The sequence below is a fragment of the Cyprinus carpio genome, chromosome B17, assembly GCF_018340385.1.
Source record: "Cyprinus carpio isolate SPL01 chromosome B17, ASM1834038v1, whole genome shotgun sequence".
In the NCBI taxonomy this organism is placed as follows: domain Eukaryota; kingdom Metazoa; phylum Chordata; class Actinopteri; order Cypriniformes; family Cyprinidae; genus Cyprinus; species Cyprinus carpio.
The window spans coordinates 24,622,870-24,633,985 of record NC_056613.1 but is presented as its reverse complement, the minus strand read 5'-3'; the positions used below and the strand labels follow the sequence as shown (position 1 = coordinate 24,633,985).

The window sequence follows — 11,116 nt, the reverse complement described above, 5'->3', positions numbered from 1 at the left end:
TCTCAAGACCCATTACCGCAATGGGCTAGTTGCATATCTCCGCCATCTTGTGCACCTAGCCCATACAGAGACATACACAGACACACCTGCAGGAAATCCGTTTCACAGGTAAGTCCTTTATTAAATCACAACATTTATAAATATTTTGTTAAGTAACAGGCTCATTTTGCATCACTCTGTCCATAATTGGCAGTGGTTTCACAATTCAATTTGATTACAATTATCATGTCAACGATTCGATTCAATTCGATTTCACGATGCATTCTTTGCAACCTCGGTTTTCAATAATCCTGCACATGGCTACATTTTCATCAGTAAATAGTCTACAAGCAGTCAGATATATGAACTCCCTTTTTATTTTATCTGCTTCACATAAAACTTAAGTCTGAACAGAGTAAATACACTAGTAAATGAACACTAGTAGTAAGTGAACACTAGTAAATAAATACTAAAGGCACATGAAACTGTCAAGTACTGAATGCATTTAAAGTGCAGTGTACTACTTCAAAAAGTATTTAAATGTTAACAAATGTATAAAAATTAAGTTAATTTATAACCCAAAATAAACAGTACAGTCTTCAAAACAAAAACTCAGCTGAGACAGCAAGGTGGCACAATTTGCAGGTTGTTGTTCCAAGAACCTCTCAACCACGTCGTAGGCGCTGTTCCACCTTGTTGAAACGTCAGTTATCAGCTTATAGTTATTCAGGCCTAGACACTGCTGTTTCACTTTCAGACAGTGGCACGCTGTGGTACTGCGATGGAAAAATGTTGATATTCGTCTGACTCTGCCCAGAAGCCTGGAGAGCGTTGCCACTTTAAGCGCCCGCTGGGATGCGAGATTCAGCGTATGCGCGAAGCATTTTACATGAGGGAATTTTCCGACTTGAGCAGCAACACTCATGTTCGACGCATTGTCTGTCACAAGCACTACATCTTTATCTGATAGCTGCCATTCCTCCACGACATGAGACAATAGCTCTGCCAGATGAGCACCCGTGTGAGATGCATAAACGGCTCTCGTTTGCAGCACATGTGACAAAATCTGCCAGTCCTCGCTAACATAATGTGCCGTTATTGTTACATAAGACTCTGTGCTCACCGAAGTCCAAGAATCACACGTTATTGCTACTCAATTAGCTTGGGCCATTGATGCCATTACCTGGGCTTTGGTTTCATGGTAGAGTTCAGGTATTACCTTTTCCGTAAAGTGGCTGTGTGCTGGGAGCTTATATCGTGGCTCTAGCGTCTTTAACATGTGACGAAACCCGGGGTTTTCCATGACAGAATAAGGCCGTAGATCCTTCGCTATGAAAGCTGCCACAGATCCGGTTATTCTCTTCCCTTTCTCCGAGTTGTGCGGCAGAGTTGATATTGTTTGAACTATTGTTGGCTGAGCTGAGTCGGCCTTGGGACCAGCAGCCGTCAGTCCAGCTCGTCGTGCCAACCAATTAGTTAATAAAAATTTCAGCGTGACAGGTTTTACACACCCAAAAAAACCAAAACATCCCCACATCCCAAACAAAAAATTCATAAAAGCATTTTTTAATATTCGCGTCTGTGTTTCGCCTTCCGCCATTTTAAACTCGCATGACTGACACACGTATATGCCCTTCCGCCATTATGAAAAAAAAAATGTTATGCGTGGTTAGTGAAAAACTAAAAATGTTAAATCACTTGAATAAGGCAATAAAACACATACAGAACATTGCTTCCCGGGACTTTTGAGAACTGGAGCTTGTAGCCTAGAATTTTATTTTTCTAAATGATGTGAAAATCATCTTGTTTACTCACTTACAGAAAACAATATATTGATTTAAATTTTCTGAGACACTTTTTGTTGGTGAAAGTCATATGCGAGTAGGCGTCAACTATCATAAATTCACACCTGAGAAGACAAAGACCTGCATAATGAGCTGCATAATGACCCATTCAGTCAGCTGTGTCACTGAGAGGGATGAGTTACAAGAAAGAATGTGAGGACAAAATAAATGTGTATAATTTTATGTTTGTAGTTTATTTAGAATACATTTAATTATCCCACAACATAATTTAATATTCACTTGTGAGTGCAGTTAAACAGTTTATTAGTAACAATCAAAGCTGTCTTCCCCATGATTGTGTAGTTAATTAGCTGATTAGAGTGTGGCACCAGGTGTCTTCAATATTGAACTTTTTCACAATATTCTGAAATAATGAATTTGGGATTTTCCTTAGTTGTCAGTTATAATCATCAAAATTAAAAGAAATAAACATTTGAAATATATCAGTCTGTGTGTAATGAATGAATATAATATACAAGTTTCACTTTTTGAATGGAATTAGTGAAATCAACTTTTTGATGATATTATAATTATATGACCAGCACCTGTATATTTTGAAAGCATTGAAGTGCTATAGGAGAAAATGAGTTAATCATTACACCCATTGTGTTTACTGATAGAACAACATTATTGCAGATGTCTGCCAAAAATCATGTTTCAAGATCAATGCGTATGCATCGAGAAAACGAGTGAATTGTTACACCCCTAGCGATTAGACTACTGTATGTTGGGTTACCTCTTTCCTTCATTTCTCACATCCAAATGGAGCAGAACGTGAACCTGTAAACGTGACCATATCACACCAATCCTACACTTGGTTACCAGTCCAATACCGAACTGATTTAAAAAGGCTTTTCTTTGATTACAAAGCTCTTAATAATTTACTCTCTATCCGTTCTGCTTGTCACAGCACTTGTAATCCATTCAGTCTGGAAACAACTGTCACCTCTTGACCGAGCCTTCACTCCTGCATTATTTGTTAAAAATGTGTATTCTTTGTAACTTTAATCTGTCTCAATTTTAATTCATTATCGTTCAAATCTATGTACAGCACTTTTGGCCAGCCAAGGCTGAGTTTAAATGTGCTTTGTAAATAAGCTGAATTTAATTCAAATTTAATTTTCAAAGTTTGGTAACTTGTCTAACCATACTAGGAGGGCATGAACTCTCAGACATTATTAACTCTGACCCCATCTAGCTTACACCTTCAGTAAGATAAAAATAAAATCATTTGTGTTAACATTACAAGGTGTACACCAAACACCACAAAAGAACAGGAATACAGTATCTTTGTGCAACTCTTTGGTTTTCATCACACATTTAACAGATGTCTGTGTATGTTTGACAAATCCACATTCCCAGACAGCACAGTGTAAAGAACCAGAATTGACAGACTTCAAGAGCTGTATGCAGTGTTGTTTAATTTTCGTAAGATTTAAAGTAGAATTGTCAGATTCTTTTAATCATAAATACAAAGTTTCAGTAATTGTAGTTAAATAATTTGTAACAGAAAAATCTCTTTGCTATTGTAAATGATCCCAGACTCATTTTAACAAGTACATGCAGATATCTGCATAATTACTTGAGAATTTATAGTTAATATATTTAATTAAAAAGCACTTGGTTATCCTTGGAGTTCAGCGATCCTGAAATGTTGGTATTCATGGTTGAGCGGGTGGCAGGGGGACTTCAGTTGGACGGTTTGGCTCATTGGTAATCTTTAAATCATGGCAGAACAACAATGGTTCTTGACCAAGACCCAATTTGTACTGCCACACATATACAGACTCTTTTGGCTTCAGCTCAAAGCTGAGCAGTTCTTCCTCTTCAGTTGCTTCATTCCAGCTTTCGTTTTCAGTGTTAACACGTGAACCTCCATATTCTATAGAAAATGATAACTGTATCTTCGCAATTAATGCTGAAAGGGCTCCAGATTCAAACGAGGCTGATGCAGCTATCTTCCAGTTGTGAGTCATCTGGGTCATCTTCTCCTTATTGTATCCAACCCGTTTAGTGATCTTCTTCTGCCATGTCACTGGTGTATTGCTGTCATTAGTTATAGTTTTAATATTCTCCCACATGCCAGTGGCTGGGCCTTTAGTTACAGAGAGCCCACCAGGAAGGAAGTTAAGAACATCAGGATGAACAGAACAGACAGCAGTTTGCTTTTTTATGCTGAGATCAAGAGCGTGGCAGAACTCAACACTCCACTCTGAGGCAGGCTTGAGGAAGCAGAATAAGCAGGAACACCTGTCAAACGGACGAAACATAGCTGAACGAAATAATAACATTTTGATTGTTTCTATGTCTTGGGGTAATAGCCCCCAATAATACAGACCATCTCTGAAGTTGGGATGCAGGGTGTGTACTTTAGCATCTGAGTCGAGTTCCATGTCAGTTGTTTACTCGTAAAGTACCCTTTTCTTGGAAGATGATGTAAAAATATTTTAAAGGATCTGAGGTAGTGGTCTCCACCCTGACAGCTGGGATGAAGGTTGTAAACTACAGCATTGCTGTCTGTAGACAGATCGGTGACTCTGCGGCAGGAAGTGCCCTTGATGATGTGAAAGTAGCCATCTCCACCTCCTCCAATGTAATGGTCTCCATTTTGGCAGGCAGGGTGCAGACTGAAAATAGAGATATCTGCACCTTTATGTAAATCACTTGTCTGCATATAGCGGCCGAGGTCAGAGCGGATTATGTAATGGTAGTTATTATTTGTACAGATGTCAGTGCCTTTTGCTTTGCTCTTGGGAATAATGCTGCTCATCATGACTGAACCTGAAACACAGAAGAAGTCAAACATTAAATCAACTGCACATACCCCATGGGATGCTGTTATTTTAGTCCTTCCTTAGATTGAGCTTAATGATTACTGAAGGGAGATAATCAAAATCCCTTTGTCTTCTATATAAGTACGTATATATCCTTTTTGAGTAATTTGATATGTGTCGTAAAGGGAGAAGACAGTTTATGTCAAAATGAACGTCTTGAACTTGTGCTGATTCTATCGTATAAGTGGGATTTTTATATTTATTTTATTGAGCTAGTTTTATTCAACTACTGAACTTTTATTCAAAAGCTTCTGCTTGTTTTTATGTGCAGATGTTTTGTTGGAATCACAACACTCACTGGATACACGACAGAAAACACAAGAGGCAAAAACAAGTGGGAAAGGTCTCAGAGACAACCCTCGTGTGTGCTTCATGTTCAGAAAGTTAGAGGACTATCAGCATGTATTTATTAAATTGTCTTTGCCCCCCCCCCCCCCCCCCCCCAGGAATATTCTTTATTTAATAGAACGTAACCTCAAACAACATAATTTCTGGTATAATGTTGATTCTAGCATTTTATTTGCATCCTTCTCTTTTTTTTTACCAAAATTATACAAATTCTATTCATTGACCCTTAATTTTTATAGAAAGTTTATTTCTACTACTCAGAATATGGCTTATTTTTTTTAACAAGTATTATAGTTGTTTTTGTGATGCTATGTTATTTTATGATACAATTTGTAAACTGTTGAAAGACTGACATTTTTATTTTTACCAGTAAAAGCCTTGCAATGTCTTTCTGCCAGTTTTAATAAATATTTATTTGCAACATCTTTGACTTGGTTTTTATTCATTTGTAAATGTATAAAGATAGTGCGTCATGATAATGCATTTAAATCAGTATTTTACAGTTTACTGTTAAAATTATTCTTTACAGCAAATTCATTGTTAAATTATTACATCATCTTGGATTTTGGGGTATTTATAGGATTTTATTAGCAACTTGCCAGGTAAATACTGTACTTTAGTGAAATTACAAAATTAAAAGTTAAATTCAATGTTACTATTAAAAAACACTACACATTACTGTATTTCACATACAGCAATTAACTGTAATTTACCTTGCAGTATTATACTGTGATCCATTTTATAGCAATTAACATCATTTTTACAGTATTTTATTGGCAACTTTTTTTGCCAGGAAAATCCTGTCAATTCTACAGTAATTTTGCTTTCAGACAGAACTCTACATTTTAGTTTCGTTTTGTTCAATAAAACTGTTTTGTTTATGACACTACGTGGTTGGAGATCGCTGCCTGTTCCTGTCTGTCATGCTGCTGTGTGGTTTGTGTTTGTAGCTTTGTTTGTTTTCTGTTGGAATCTCTTACTAATACTCTATCAACCATTGGACTAGTAAGTAAAATCTCAAGCATACACTACTATACCAACCCCAAACTTATTAAACAGTAAAGTCTCTCCTGCCCACCACAGCTTCGTGTATTTGATTAATGATACAGTTAAACAGTATATTTGTGAAATTAAATATAATTTAATATTTTAATATATTTAGAGAAGTAAACTGATTTCTGTGATCAAAAGATGAATTTTCAGCATCATTACTAACTGTCTCCAGTGTCACATGTTCCTTCAGAAATCATTCTAATATGCGGATTTGCTGCTCGATAAACATTTATTATTATTATCACTGTTGAAACAGTTCTGCTGCTATCTGATGTAAAACCTATATGAAATCTGTACATTAATAATAAATGGCGAATGGAATGGATGCATATAAAACAAACTATATGAGGTGAATCCAGTAGTAAATGAAAGAAGTAATTACTGTTTTGAAAATAGATATGACCAGGTTGTATATACAAGATGTCAAATTGGACATTCAAGACTCACTCATTCATATTTATCGAAGGTAGAAGAGAAACCAGTTTGTGACCTGTGTATATGGGTTGGGTATCGTTTGAATTTTATCAATTCCGATTCCGATTCTTTTCAATTCCCAGTTTTGATTCCATTGTGATTAAATAATGATATCAAACATTTATCCTGTCTCTTTTTTTGCAAACCAATTATTGGAGCTGAATACCATGAAAAAAAAATCAAACAGGCTACATAAAAATTCTTTTAAATTTCAATTTAAATTTTTCCTTTCTCTTTGGAGTGTTACAAGCAGTCCCTTTAGGATTTCGCGGAACTTTTTTTCTGATTTTTTGCGGCCTAAAATGACTGTGGCTTTTCTCAAAATTTGTGGTGATATTTGCAGCATTTCTTATTTTTTTTTCAGTGAAAATTTTACCACAGACAACATTCTTGTAACACTGTTATGAGTTTTCTGACTTCGAGAACCCACTGTAGGGCTCCAGACTAACGTTTGAGGACACCAGCACCAGTTGCCATTAAGTTCTACAGAAGGTGGCTCCAGTAGGGTGACCAAACGTGCCATTTTCCCAGGACTTCGTCCTGGCCAGGATTTCTATATTGCATAAAATATCCAGGTTTTGGCTTTGGTTTCCTGTTTTTCATACTTAATGAAGGTAATGATCATTTGACCAATAACATGCAGATATTGTATGTAATCAACACCAATCGTGGGGTGTGAGAAGGTGGTATCTACAGAGAACGGTCAAAGTGATGTAGATATGTGTACATATTAGTGTTGGACTTGAAGCAGCACTGAACATACCGATCGGTGTATGACATCAAAGTAGCTACTGTGAGAGCGATTCAAAAGCACAAGAAGCCGTCTGCTCTCTAGAGCTCTCACCGTACTTTGTCATACAACAATTGGTCTGCGCAGCGCAAACAAAGCCAAATGTGGATATTTTAGGCAATATGAGAATCCCGGCCAGGACGTGTCCTGGGAAAATTGCACGTTTGGTCACCCTAGGCACCAGAACTAGACAGTAAAGCCACTCACCCTAAATCACACATTTACACGTCGTAGATGTCTATTTAATGTCAGCATTTACATATGCAGGATGTATTTTTAAGAGTTTTTTTGCTCATCTGCAATACGTCTCTAAGATGTTTCCTGTCAGATGTCAAATAGACATTTATTAGAATGCATGTAAAACTGCTTCTGAGACGTTTTATCAGAGTACACAGCAGATGATTCCCAGATCTTTAGCACGCGACGTCTTAAAGAAATGTAATAAAAGTCAATTTTATCAGATATAATATATTTAGTACTGTCCATTCATATATGTCTAAATATAATTTAATGAATACAAAAGATATATATGTATTATGGAGTGGAAATGGCCTAAGTACTTCTCTGCAGCCATCTACTAAGTTGTAATTTTAATATATTTTTTATTTTAAATAATTGTTGCTTTTTCCTACATTATGGAAACTTTTTAGTTTTATACATGGGGGAAACCTATGAAGGATGATATAATATCGTCACATTAAAAATAACTTTTAAATTCGGTAATAAAAAGTGCTGGGCAAAGTTGTGTGAAGCATTTAAAAAACACTCGAACACATTAGACCATTTCTGCCACAAGTTGTTCCTGTAGTTTTTACTGTTTAATCACGGGTGAACGGTGTGGTGGTGGAGATTTGTGTTTTATTGAACAATGTTTTTCCTGGTTTCCACATCAGTGGCTATTGTTTCTGATATCTGTAGCTTTAACAGAATTCTGCGCTGAATTTGAATGCTTCTCACAAAATTTCAACAGAGAGATGTTGATTCTGTGGGGAATTCGACTGCTTTCTTCACTGTATCTCCCAGCGCTGTGTATATCAGTGTCGCGTGATTATGATCAACCCGCGGCTCCGGCTCGAACAGATTTACGGGGGAGTCGTGGCTAATGGTTAGAGAGTTTCACCCCTAACCCTAAGTTTTTGGGTTTCGAGTCTCGGGCCGGCATACCACACTGAGGTGCCCTTGAGCCAAGGCACTGAACCCCCCCAAATGCTCCCCAGGCCGCCGCAGCATAAATGGCTGCCCACTGCTCCGGGGGTGTGTTCACGGTGTGTGTGTGTGTGTGTCCACTGCTCCGGGGGTGTGTTCACGATGTGCGTGTGGGGTCCCACTGCTGTGTGTGTGCACTTTGGATAGGTTAAATGCAGACAGAGCACGAAAATTGTGGAGTTTGCTTGATTTTGCAATAAATTCAGTGATCGCAAAATCCTAGAGGAATGACTGTAAAAGCTCTTGGTGCAATAAAGAAGATCTGTGAAGTTGCAAAGACCCAGAGAGATATTATTTTCTTTTATTAAAGTTAGAAAACAACCACGCCCCCTAAAACAGCTCGTTCTAACACGCACCCGCATCTCTACGTCACTGTGTGGGAAAATGCATAACACGCCCAAATGTTCACGCAAAGAAAAAGGCGTTACCTTTGATTCTCGCTGTTGCCGCCGGCGCCATGTCCCGTGGAGACGCTGTGTGTGTTTTCGTTTGTGAAAGTGAAACTACTTTGTTTGGTCTTCCCAAAGAGAACACAAATAGAAATCAGTGGTTAAGTTGTTTTTACAACACTGTTCCAGAAACAGTTCAACCCAAATATTCAGATGTGTGCTGAGCATTTATTGAAGGACAAGGACTGTTTTCTGTGAGAGTAGCCTACAATGCCGGTGTCTGTTTCTGTAAAGTGTGTCAGTTCCAACTTTGCAAGTACAGTTTGGCGCTTCTGAATCACAGCCTGTAAGTACGTTTTCATATTTGAAGAATTTGCCACTGATGATTCAAACATGAGTTTTAAGCAGTGTAGAGTAGCACAGCGCATGTTGTTTGCCGTTTCTCAGATCACAAATGCAGACATGGTTTTATGTTTACGCAGCGTGATACACAACGCAACCCAAGTGTAAAAAGACAGTATAAGTCATTATAATCAGTAATTATGTCCCCCCACTGGATGCAACAAATGCATCGTTTGTAAGGGTTTTATTGGTTTTGTCTGGTTGCGCTGGGAGACGACATCACAGTATATGGTGAGGGGGCGTAACTAGGGGTGTTGCAATATATCGGTATTGAACTGATAAACGTGATATTCAAAGCAACAATTATCGATATCGTGTTAAATTAGTGTCTGACGATATACCGCAATATTTAAAGTGAACATTTTTTATGATACCACCACATGTAAAAACTCCAGTGCCAGTACCTGGTTGAGCTCCCAGGTGGGCAGTATTGTGCCTTAACGCTGACACTGTCACACAAGAACGAAGACGCAGCGCTCGCAGCTGCTCCCAAGGAGAGCCGTGTTCATCAGAGTTAAGTTTCATTATTTTTATTAACCTGTTTAACAACAGTTTTCTGTGTTCAAATATTTAAGTAAAGGCTGATTATTTTAATAAGTACTGCATTTTCTTTTCTCGTCTTATTTTTGTATTTGCAATCAATACAGCCTGGTGCTTAGTAACACTTCTTTGTTCTTTGTTCAAATCTATAACAGTTACACGATAAAAACTGAGCGAGGGGGGACACATTTCTACATTAAACTCTAAAATGTTAAATTGGTCACAGTGCCATGCACTTTATGCCTCATCTGCAGTCATTCTTCAATAAAAGTTAACATTTGAATTACATTAGTTAACATATATAAATAAAATAAATATTAATGAACAATATTTCCACAGCATTTATTAATCTTAGTTCACATGTTAATTTCAGCATTTACTTATGCATTATTAAAATCACAAGTTGTGTTTGTAAACAATGCACTGTGAACGCTAACATGAACAACTCTATTTTTTATTACTATTAACAAAGATTAATAAATTGTGTAATAAATGTATTGTTCATTCATGTTAGTTAATACATTAATGTTAACAAATGACATCTTATTGTAAAGTGTACCATTAATATTTATTCATCATACTGTTGAACTTGACAGTATTTTTCTCTCTTGTCATTTCATAGAAGCTTCAAAGAAGACGGGAGAAAGACAGAGTCTTGTGCCCGCGTTTATCAGTATCCTTTATGTTCGTTGGGTGAAAAAGAAAAACTCAATAAACAAAGTAAAAAATAATTTGATATCTTTTTTCCCCAAGGTTTCTATAGATATCAACAATATATTGATATCGTGAATTCTTATGGCCACAATAACCGTGATGTGAAAAATTATAATATTGTGACAGCCCTATAGGCTTAAACATTTCCGTCAACGCGCTTGAGGTATTCAGCCAAACACAATGCACTGGATAGCTGACCAATCAGAGCACCCCTGCTTTTTTCAGCCCAATGAGCTTTGTAAAAAATCAATGCATTTTCAGATCGGGGGGGGGGGGGGGCAATAGGAGGAAGCAACAATAAGGTACAGTATGTGACTAGGCCCATAGCAAAATCACAGGGAATATAGGAATAAATGATTCAATGACTCACTCAAGATTAGGTGGCATCATGCCCTCTTTTTTGAGGTTGCGTTTTGCACCTTTATAGATTGGGTATTTGATATAAATACATGGGTGCTGGACAAAGTAGCCTAAATAGTGTATCTATTAACTACAACATAAAATAATCTATTAACTGCCGTAAATATTTAATACAAAATGGAC

The 11,116-nt window shown here is 37.2% G+C and overlaps 1 protein-coding gene and 1 long non-coding RNA gene across 5 annotated transcripts in view; one reads left to right on the top strand and one right to left on the bottom strand.

Annotated features, from left to right (window-relative positions):
* Window positions 1–11,116, top strand: part of LOC109087857 (NUMB endocytic adaptor protein) — a 590,428-nt gene that overhangs the window by 155,264 nt on the left and 424,048 nt on the right. The gene's annotated exons all lie outside the window — the stretch shown is intronic.
* On the bottom strand, window positions 3,228–4,221 carry LOC122140197. The gene is made up of 2 exons (XR_006156895.1): window positions 4,162–4,221; window positions 3,228–4,045 (listed from the first exon to the last, which is right to left on the bottom strand). It is a non-coding gene; the product is annotated as an uncharacterized LOC122140197 (long non-coding RNA).